This window comes from Ricinus communis, chromosome 8 (genome assembly GCF_019578655.1).
Source record: "Ricinus communis isolate WT05 ecotype wild-type chromosome 8, ASM1957865v1, whole genome shotgun sequence".
NCBI lineage: Eukaryota > Viridiplantae > Streptophyta > Magnoliopsida > Malpighiales > Euphorbiaceae > Ricinus > Ricinus communis.
In genome coordinates, this window is record NC_063263.1 from 3,204,208 (window position 1) to 3,216,364 (window position 12,157).

The 12,157-nt window shown below is 29.6% G+C and overlaps 1 non-coding gene across 1 annotated transcript; it reads left to right on the top strand.

Annotated features, from left to right (window-relative positions):
- Nucleotides 1-9,043: 9,043 nt before the first annotated feature.
- Nucleotides 9,044-9,149, top strand: LOC112535233. Its single transcript, XR_003079406.2, has one exon. It is a non-coding gene; the product is annotated as a small nucleolar RNA R71 (small nucleolar RNA).
- The last annotated feature ends 3,008 nt before the right edge of the window (nucleotides 9,150-12,157 follow it).

The following is a 12,157-nucleotide window of genomic DNA, read 5'->3' on the forward strand; positions in this document are numbered from 1 at the left end:
AGAATCTATGAAATATTATTTTTTTTGTGCACACAACTATCAAAATTATAGAATTATATTTGTGTAGCTCCAACATGAAAGTAATAATTTCTTCTTTCGAGCTTAATATTAATGATTTCAAAAACATGGTAGCTCATTTTACATTTTAAATTTAGGAATATAATAATATAAATATTTATGTTTAGTTAATATTTTATGCTTAAAATTTTAATTTGTTTTATTTCAATCAATTACTTCAATTTGGGTTATACTTCCGTCATATTATTAATGAGGGACTTACATATTGCATTTCTCTCTTATAATTACTTTTTTTTTATTGGCTACTTTCATAACATGTCAATCTTTTATTTGTAGAGATTACTAAATTAAAATATAATTAAAGTTCAATGCTTGAATGAAATAAATTAAATCTTTATGACTAAAAATAGTCTAAATGTAAAATTCAGCAATATGAAATTCATATACCATATGAAAATAATTAAAAATTCACATAAAAATCGAAATTCATTTCAAGTCAACAAGCAATCAATCTTCACATAATAGCTATACTAAGGTAAACTAGGTAATTTGATACAACATATAGATATATATAACAAATAAAATTCTTATATCAACTAAAATCTAAATTTGTTTTGGAATCTAAACAACAAAACTAAATTAATATTGATTAGGATATGAAACTTGAGCAGAATCTAGATTCTCATAGTGCAACGATACTGATGATCAATAGCAGTGGATAAGATATAAAATCATCTCATTTAGGTTAATCAGCACCGACAGGACTTGAGGAATGTCTTTATATTTTGTTTCTCACATTGCTGTCCCAATACAATTTCTCGGATCTAGACTTGGTCGGAAAATCCCTTTTCTAGGATTAGAAAATGATAGGATTCACAGTGGCCATTGTGTAGTGAAAAAGCTCACCCCACCATTATGTAGTGACACGACGGATGATCTGGATGATGGCATGGTGGGTGAATGGATGATGATGTGGCAGGGACCGATGACGTGTTTATGAAATGATGAATAGGCTAGGCTTATGGTAAGATTAGTCGACTTGTAGCCAAGATATAGGAATATGGCATTAATTATTAAAAGACTTTCACGACTTTACTGTCATCAGAGCATTTTCAACAAACTCTTAAATCATATATCTTCTATATTATAGAGAGTGTATACAACACTTAGATCTTTAAGAGACTTTTCAATTCAACATTATTTTCTAATATTTCTTAAGCGCTACTTTCTCTCGATTTTTTTAAAATTTGAGGGAGAAAATAACGCTTAAAAATATTTTATTATTACTTTTTTTTTATTTTTTTCTTTTTGTCCTTTAAAAGTCACATTCTCTTTCATTTCTTTTTCTTTTCTTTATTGATAAAAAATTGATTAAGGATAAATAAAGAGTGTTGTTGGACACACATTTCAAGATAAATTAAAATAAGAAGTTAATTGTTTATAATTTATAAAGGGGCATATAAAGAGTATTATTGGGATGCTCTTATTCCATATGGATGTCAAAAATGTATTTTTAATAGCGATCTCTCTTAAAGCAACCTAGTTCTAGGTTTGACCATCGAACAAGGTTTATCGCCTCACAAATCCTTATACGGAAATAAACAAGCAAATAGACTATGGTTTGCAAAATTCAGCACAATTGTTCCTTGTTTTAGTTTTTATTCTACTCCCTATGATCATGCATTTTTCATTCAAAAGACTATGCTGAGGTGTACTCTCCTCCCCCATGTTTGATAGGCTATGTAGCTACAATCTAAGGCAGTGAACCTATCGATGCAGTCTAGCACTAATAGTGAGTATCAAGATCGTATTCTCACGAAAGTGAAAACCCAAAGTTACTACTTCATTCTTTGTTATCTAACCTAAAATATATGATGGATGAATTCTAAATTTGCTAATAACTAGAAATTAAGTTCTAAATGAGATGCAAGAATGAATAAATGAATAAAACAATCAAGACAAGAAATGTAAACCCAAAAGGAACCTAAACTAGTTGGCAATCAAACAAAAGATAAGAGATTGATGAATCCAATTATGCTACCCGTGGACGAATTCTTAACTGAATTCGGTCTCCCCCTCGAGATAACCGAATTCCTAAACCTCAGAACCTAAAGTTGGAATCTCTTCCTAACGATTGATTATTAAGTTAACATTAAGCTTTAATCCGCCTTTATTAAGCTTTGTAAATTCTTAATCCAACTAGCCAATTACCCTTATCTCTAAGTGATCATTAACCAGTTCTTGCTATTCAAAATTCCAATTACTTAATGAATTTCTCAATTACATAAAGCAATCTAAGGAACACAATTCACAACGTCTCATGAATAATGCGATATCTTATTAATACTGAAAGCAAGAAGAATACAAAAAGGAACTCAAACAATCTAACAATTTTGTACTAAGCCAACATAGTAAGGAAATCCCAATAGGTTTAATCAATCTAGCTACCCATGTTCATGTCTAAAATAATTAGGAATTCAATAACAATGAAAGAATAAAGAAAATGAAACAGATACACCCTTTTCGTTCAAATTGGATGAACAGCTCAAAATCCCCAAATCTAATTGATGAACCTTGAATTACCTCTTGAATGCCTCCAAATCTCCTCTTGATCTTCAATTGGATGTTAAAACCAATGTAATCCTTCCTTCCATAGATGAAATAGTCTCCTAAAGTCGAGTATTGAAGTCTAGGAAAAGATGGCTTATGCATGTATATGTGAAATCAAGTCAGAAAATCGAACCACCTACAAAAGAACTCAATTTTGCCTTTATAAATGTTTCAATGGTGTGCTCATGCATGGTCATGACGGTGCTCAAGCTGTCTTTGGGCTCCCAAGACGCCATGCTCATGCTGTCGGCGTGCTCATGCCTGTGTTGAACCTTCGAGTCCCGAAAAATCAGCCTCTTCTCCCTGACTGTGCCCTAGCCGGTGCTGAGCCATCACAGGCCGTGATGGAGGCCGTGGTGGCCTCGAAAATCATGCCAAAAGGTCACTTTTGAGGGTCAAATATCAATAGTTCAACACGGCCAGAGTCCAGGCCGTGCTCAATCTTGAAATATCAATTTTGATGGATTCTGGTCCGTATTCACATGTATCTCTCTCAAATACTGATAATGCCATCAATGATCACCTGAAACATGAAAGGAACTAAAACACAGGTGATTCTTACATAAAACAAGATAACCACGGACAAATATGGAAGTAATTAAGCATATAAACATGTGTAAAATAATGCATATCAAAGATATTATTATTACTACAGATGATTTGTAAGACACTTTTTTATTTTAAATCTTTTTCTCATTAATAATTTTTACAAGGTATTCTTAGTTACTTATTAGGGCTTGAGGTCCCATTCGATCAGTTCAAGTATTATCTCAAGCGAAATATGCTATCGATCTTACATGTTAAGCTGGTCTAATTGATATTAAAATTGTTAATACTCTTCTTAAGATGTCCATTATGAGCATCTTACGCAGTGCCTTTCCTCTTGAGTTGAGCTTAGACAGATTTTGAACAAATGTTAAATTATTAGCAACTGACAAGACCCCACTAAGTGATTGTACTATTTATCGTTAGGTAGTTGGCAATCTTATTTATCTTATTATTTCTCATCTAAACATTCACATGCCATCCATATTACTAATCAATTCAAGATTACTCCTTATAACATTCATTTTATGACTATTCTCAGCATCATTGGGTATATAGGGTGAGTAGGGTTAGAGGGAATCAATATATTTTTCAATCTCTAGAATCATAGCGAATAAGAATTTCAAAATTGGATTTCCATAACTGTATCGTATCATAGAACCTTTTATCTTGAATTTCAATTTTTCATGATGATTCAATCTGGAAATTTGAATCTAATGGAACGATTCGGTATGAAACATAGTAATGGAAATTTGAAGATTTTTTAATTTTCATCTAATAAAAAACATTTCTTTTTTCTCCAGTTAAGATTTTGCAATTAACTTGAAAATCTTTTAAGAAAATTATATAAAAATATAAGAAAACAAAATTAGTAAAATTACATATTGCATGCTTAAAAAAAATAAGAATCCATACCATTACCAAAAGCATAAAATAAAATCTAGTTGCCTTATTAAAAGAATCTTACTAAGAAAAATTTAGTAAGACAAAAACTTGATAAGGAAAAAAGTGCAAGCCAATGCAAGTAAACTTTCAATCATGACTAAGGCGCTGAACCAATATAAGGTTATGAAATCAACAAGGGCCTTTGTCATCTTCATGAAAGATTGCATATTACATACTTTTCTTTAATAACTACATACTAAAATGATATATCATATACTCACCTCTAATAAGACAAATATCATAAAACTAGAGTCTAGATTTAGAGTTTACAGTTTTAGATTTATTAAATTGGGCCAATAAACTTATGATTTATTAGATTAAAATTGTTTAAGATTGTATATTGGAGTTTTAAGTTTGAACTTAATTGGTTAGATTTGAACTTATTTATTTTATATATACATATATAATAGAAATAATTTTAAAAATAATATGTGAACTTATTAAAATTTGACAAATACGTGTTTAAATTTTTAATAATTATAATTTACTATGTAAAATTTAAAATCATTAATATTTGAATGTGTGACCAATCGCTATATGTAAAAAGCTAATATAGATAAATTAATCTTAGTAGTTTTTCATAGTAAAAAACAATATATACATTTAGGAGGTAAATCCTTCATTTAAACACTAAATATCACAAAGATAGATAAAAAAAAAAGTACTTTCTAAAGTTTTTCTCACTACTCAATTTTTTAAAATTTACCAAGTTGATAATATGTGTTTTTAAAGTTCCAAGTCTATAACTGTTATTGACGTGTTATACATACTTAATTGTAAATTTTTACTAGATTTATACACTAAATTGTAACTTTTAAAAAATTTAAACACTTAAATGTCAAATCTTAATAAATTTACATATATTTTTTTTATAATTATCCAACTACTTTTATATAGGTGACCGGTTCCATAAACTTAAATGTTAGTAATTTTTGACAGTTTAAACACTTAATTGTCAAATTTTAAAAAGTTCATACACTGTTTTTATAATTATTCTTGTATAATATAATATATTGAAATTGAGATATTTTGATTAGATTTTTGATACAATTTGGAATTTCTGAGTCCCATGCTCAACTTTAATTGATATATCAGAAGCACTTTATTTCATGGACTTCACTTCTCTAGTCCTTTTTCTCTTGATCTAAGTACTTACTCTCATCTAAATTAGGTGAGTGATCTAACTGACTAGCGCCACATTGATACAATGTAGGGCTGACTTAAAACTCCATCTTAGTATTTGCTAATCAATACAATTGATCATATACATAAGGTATGAGTGTTACAAACATCATAACATTATAAGTCGATTTAAAATACATGGGTTTCTCATGCTTATGACCTAACTCCACTAGTCTACTATACTGATCATAAGTAAAGACTTGGCCAAACAGATGTCAGCACTTGTTGGGTTGTTGCGTATCCCCTTATATTGTGGTTCTCACATTCTTACCCCTAACATTGTTTCTCAAACCAAGCCAATGTTAGGAAAGAGCTGGAGGTAAACTCCCAATACCTTGAGCAAACTTACTTCCCCAGATAAAGACATCTATTTAGCTTGGACTAGGCATCATTAAGAGTTATGGCTTACTACTAGGCTTCTGGTGACGGGAATGTCATTCTTCTGTATTCTATACAAGTATAAGTAATACTTCCTTTGAGATTGGAAATGTTAGGGGCAAGTTAATCTATTGGCGACATATTAAGTTTTTAGCAATGAATTAGCAATAGACAGTCCCTCGCTAAATTTAGCGACGGTAGCAAAATCAATTAGTTTGATTTATAATTAGTTTATTTTGATTTTAATATAAATTAGTCTTTTAATAAAGTAATTGTTATTTTCTTTTTATTTGTATGTCATAATGTCTAATTAATTTTATTTAATAAAATAAAAATAATAAAAATACAAGAAAAAGGAAGAAATTATATTAACAAAGCTAATAATAAATAATATAAGAAAAAATAGAAAGGGATAAAAAAAATAAAGAGAGATAAATCAAGTATAATAATAAAGAAAAGAATAAGAGAGAGAAATGGAAGAAAAAGAAGAAGAAAGAAGAGAAATGAGAAAAATGGAACAAATAAAAAAGATAAAAGAAAGAAGAGGTTAGAAAAAGAAAAAAGAAATGAAAGAATGGAGGAATGGAAAGAAGAAATAAATGAAAAGAGAAGAACAAAGAAAAAATAATGGAGAATAAAGATTAAAAAAGAAGAAAAAGAAAAATGAAAAGAGAGAAAAATGAAAAGAGAAAAAAAATAATAATAGAGTAAAATGAATAAAGATTAAAAAGAAGAAAATGAAAAATGAAAAACAAAAAAAGAAGAACAAAGAAAAATAAAAAAAGAGAGAAAGAAAGAAATAACAATAGAATAAAAAATAATAGAATGAAGAATAAAATGTGAATTTATAAGGAATTAGATTTAGCGGGATAGAAATTCATTACTAATCCGTCGCTAAAACATTAAATAAGCAAAAAATTAAAAATTTGGGCGAGAATTTTATTTTTCAAATTAGTGACGGACATACATCGCTAACACTATAAATGAGTGAGAGAATAAAAATATTGGTGGAAATTATTTTTAAAAAAAATTAGCGACGTAAAGTTCCATTGCTAAATAAATATATGAGCAAGAGAACTAAGAAAAGGCGGAAAAATTTTGAGATTAGCTAAAGAATTTCCATCACTAATCTGTTGCTAATTAGTGACAAAAATATGTCTGTCACTAATTAGCAACGTCTGTCACTAATTAGCAATGGAATGTCTGTCGCTAAATATGGCGCCTATCATGCGCTAAACTTTAAAGATGGTATAGTTTTTCGTCATTACTTAGCGACAGACAATTCGTCGCTAATTAGCTAGGAACACATATTTTGTAGCTAATTAGCAATGGAAATATGTATGTCGCTAATTAGCAATGAAGTTGTCCATCACTAAACATGATGCCAATCTCGTACCAAACTTTAGCAATAGTATAGTTGTCCTTCACTACTTAGCGACACACAATCCATCGTTAATTAGCTAGGAACACATATTTCGTTGCCAATTAGAGATGAAAATACGTCTGTTGATAATTAGTAATGTCCATCACTAAAAATGACGCGAATCGCACTCCAAACTTTAGCGACGATATAGTTGTCCATCGCTAATTAGCGACAAACATTCTATTACTAATCTGTCACTAAAATCAGCTCCAAATATTAGCGTTATAATTTGCAACATAATGGTGACAAACTTTTTCTGTCGCTATTCGGTGACAAATTTGTCCCTAAAGATAAAACAAAATTTATACTCCTTACTCTATCAAAAATCTGTTGCAGAACCGTCTCTAAATAGGGACAAAAGCAGTATGTCACTAAAATTCTTCACTATTTCGCTGATTTCTTGAGTGGTAGCCTCATCGATATTAAATTGCACCACCTCATCTCTAATTGAAAGAGTTAATATAGTCTTTTTAACATCAATAACAGCTCCAATGGTTATAAAAAAAGGTCTTCCCAAAATAAAAGAGCTATCATTATCCTCTTTTATATCTAGCATTAGGAAATCATTAGGCACCACAAAATTAACTAGTTTGATCAATACATTTTTAATCGTGTCCTTTAATATGTAATCGAATGATCTGCCAATTGTAAGGAAACCGAAGTTGGCATGAGGTCACTAAGTCTTAATCTCTTATAAATAGATAATGATATTAAACTTATACTAGCACGAAGATCACATAAAACTTTACTAGAATAAGTATCACCAATAATAATAGGGATAGAAAAACTCCATGGATCCTTAAGCTTTAGTGGAAGCTTGTTTTGAATTATAACACTACAGTGTTCAATAAGTGCAATTGACTTTAGCTCTTTTAAGTTCCTATTCTTTGATAAGATTTCTTTTAAAAACTTCACATATGTTGGTAATTAAGCCAAAGCATCAGCAAAAGGCATAGTGATGTGAAGTTGCTTAAACATTTCTTTATACTTCTCGAATACCTTATCCTTCTAATGTTTTTGTAACCTTTGTGGAGAAGGTATCGATGGGACATAAGAATTGACTGTTGGTGTTAGATTTCCTTTGCTTTCTTTAGGCACATCTTTCTCCTCTTCATTGAGTGTTGGTTGTTGATTTTTGACTATCGCTTGATTATCAATTTGTCTAGGTGGTAAATCATCTCCTACTCTAATATCAATTGTTGTCTCATTTATCAAAGTAATCACCTTGCATTGCTCTTTTGGATTGACCTCCGCATTACTTACCAAAGCTCTGAGTTGTCTAGCACCCATCATGCTTGCCAATTGTCCTACTTGCATCTCTAGATTCTTAATGAAAACTTATTGATTGCTAAAATTGAGTTCTAGTTTCCCTTGAGTAGTCTTAGTAAGATTAGCAACTATGTCCTCTAAAAGTTGCTTATTCTCTTGAGGTCTTTATTGAGGTGCAAAACCTTATTATCTATCTTGAAAGCCTGATAGGAAAATTAGCTTTGTATTATTGCTTTGATCCCTCTAAGAGAAATTTAGGTGTTTTTCTATGCTCGATTGTAAGTGTTAGAGTACATATTATATTATGGATTGATTGACTTTGAAATTTTCCCACAAACTTGACTTACTCTTGAATTGCAATTTCTTATAATTGACACTCCATAAATTTTAGTTGAAATAAAATTAACACTCATCCATCCATCCTTTTTGTTAATGCATCAGATTTAATAATCAACATGCTAACCCCGTTTTTGTTCATGAATTCTTACAACCTTTCTTGATCGCCCTCTTTCATTATTCCATTAAAGATTATTGGATCTCATCATCTCAATCAATTGTAGGGCATCACTAGTAGTTTTTATTAACAAATCATCACCTGCAGATGCATCTAGTGCAATCCTTACTGTTTGTAAGACTCCATTATAAAATGTTTGCACTAATATCTAATCAGTAAAACTACGATTAGGATGCCTCCTTTGTAACTTTTTAATATTTTCCAAGCTTCATAAAGTGACTCATCATTCTTTTGGTAAAAACTAGCAATTTGTTGTATGATTTTTATTATTTTACGAGGAGAAATATCTTGCGAGGAAAGCTTGAGATAGCTCATTCCTTGTGGTGAATATATTTACAGCACTAGATGTCAACCAAGACTTAGCAACCCCTGTAAGAATGAAAGGGAATACTCTAAGTCTTATAACATTACTGTTTGCCCCACTAATTTTGAAAGTCCCACACTTCTCTAAGAAATCATTGATGTGTGCGATTAGATCTTTAGCGAGTCTTACTTTAAATTGCCTTTGTTGAAGAATTTGAATTGCTGACGGCTTGATCTCAAAATTGTTATTGTTGATAAGAGGACGAACAATACTCGATTGCACTCCATTTGAGTTAAGTATGTCATATTGCCTCAAAGTCAGTTGTGTAGGTAGATTAACTTGTTGTCCTTAAATTCGAAGGCACTGGTGAATCATTATCCTCATTGTTATTAGCCATCTCTTTTCGCTCTTTTCTTATCTTCTTCACAGTTTTCTCATGTTTAGAATCGAACTCTAATAATGGTCATGCTCTATCACTTTGTGCACTAGAAAAAATACCTATTAAAAAGCAAACTTATAAGTAATTTAATAATTGAAGGAGAACAATCTATGAATACAAACTATAATTGTAATTCATGCAAATACTAAAAATAAATTTCAAGCAATGGAGCTAAGTACTTGTGATAAGTCTTGCAAGTGTACAATTACCACAATAGTAATATAGGAATAAATCCAAATTATCGTAGTACTTAACACCAAAATATATTTTAGCTTTATATTAACTAGATTAAAATAATTGAATATAAGTTTAGAAATAATTTAAATAAAAAATAGATAATTATCAAATTAATAAAGACTCTAGAATTAAGTTTTCACCACACTAAACCCTTTTATAATTCAATAAACTATTCCTTTAATCTAGCTCAACTAATCTTGAAGATAATTTACTCTATTCTAGCAAATATACTCTTTCAAGTGATATCCACCATATTCATATTAATTTCTTGCCTACTTCATGATCAAAAGTCTTAATCTAAATTCATTAAGTTCTATGGCAAATTGAAAATAGATCTCAAGAACCTAAGCTTTATGTCTAAGTCTTAATAGTCCTTGCTTAATATTCCTTGAATTAATATTAAACTTCAACTTTTATTACTTCATTTAATACCTAGATATATTACAAAAATTGGATCCTAACATTCACAATAACATGAAGCATAAAAATAATAAATCAAAATAATTGAACTAAAAACTAGAGGAATAGTAATAAATCAAATCATAAATAAAATTAATGGATTTTCACTTAATCCTAAAAAATAAATTTAGCTACTCATAATGTAAATAAAAATAATAAGAGTAATTGAATTTATTAAATTAAAGAATAAGAAAATAAGAAAATAAAACAAGAAGGGAAAAGAATTTTTGAATCTTAATGAAATTTTTTTAATCTTGATCTTGAGTGCTTCCTACAAATCTTACCTCTCGCTACTTTTTTAATCTCTAAAAACTTCTTAAACATTTCCAAACTTATGTCTTTTATACCCGTCAAATTCTCAAACTCATATGATTTAAGTTGGACTCCAGTAGGGTTAAAACATCTTTTTAAAATGCCTACCCAATGTCTAGCTGGTCCCTCTAATCGATCCTTTTTTCTCTTGGTGCAAACCACTGGTTAAGGATTGTCACTTTATCAATTCCACATTTTTAGCTGGCCCTTTTAACCAGTCATCTCCATAATTTAAACCACTAGTTAGACCTCAGAATAGAGTTCTAAAATGCCAATTTTGAGCTCTAAGTATTTGTATCACCTCCTTAATCCTTTCTTACCTCCCTCATCTAAAATACAAATTTAGACATAAAAACCAATAGACTACTTAAATAAATAATTATTTGGAACTACAAATCGTACTAAATTAAATAGAAATATTACCCTAACAAATACCCCCATACATGGGTATTTACTTGTCCTAAAGCAAAAAAAAAAACTAAAATTGACTTCAACATTACTCGGAAATCTTCTTCAATTAAATTTCAAAAATAACAATCTCATAATTGTCAACCAACAATTAAGCAAGAAAAGCGAAAATAACTATCCAATTAATATATAACATTTTAATTGAGCTTAAAATGTGTATATGAGATCTTAAAGCATATGCAACATAAATGATTGATTCATCTACTTATAAAAATCATTCTACACAATTGTCTAGGTCCTTAATGTTATCATCTACTCATGCTTTTTAATTTTTGCCAAGAGATTTTTCACTTGCATACACTATTATTTCATCATTTTCTCTTTTTATTTCCTTTTTCTTTCACCATTTTGAATATTTATCTTTTTTATGAATACAATTTTTTAGTCATTTTTAGCCTTTTGACACAAATACTAACACTTGTAGTGAAAGCACCCGATTACCTAGCAATAACAAACTAAGAAAGCTTTGCTTACTCATAATGTTCAATCACCATTTGACACGAAGATCAACATTATGATGAAGACTCTCGATTACTAAGCTACTAAACACTAGCAGAGTAGAAATTTAACTCAAAAATCTCACTCATTCAATAGAGTAATTCGAGATATAAGTAAACAACAATAATCAATTTATCAAAATAATCAATAAAATAATAACCTGTAATCTCATCAACTATTCATATTATATATTTCAAGGCCTTATCTGTAATAGTTATAAAACTTAAATGCTACACAATAATGGAAAAACTATCCTCACCCCCTCAACCAAAAGTCAGTTCATCATAGATTTTCAATAGAATTTAATAAGAGATAAACCGAGTAAAAGAGATATGCTCATGAGTACAAGCTTATGAACCACATATGGAAACACATACATAGGAAAACTATCATATTCACTCACACCTATAATGTGAAAAGTGATATGCTTAAGTACAAGCTGAAGAACCACATATGGAAACACATACGTAAGTAAACTACCATATCCGCCCATACTTAGATTGTGAAAGAGATATGCTAATGAGTACAAATTGAAGAACAATATTTTAGCTCACC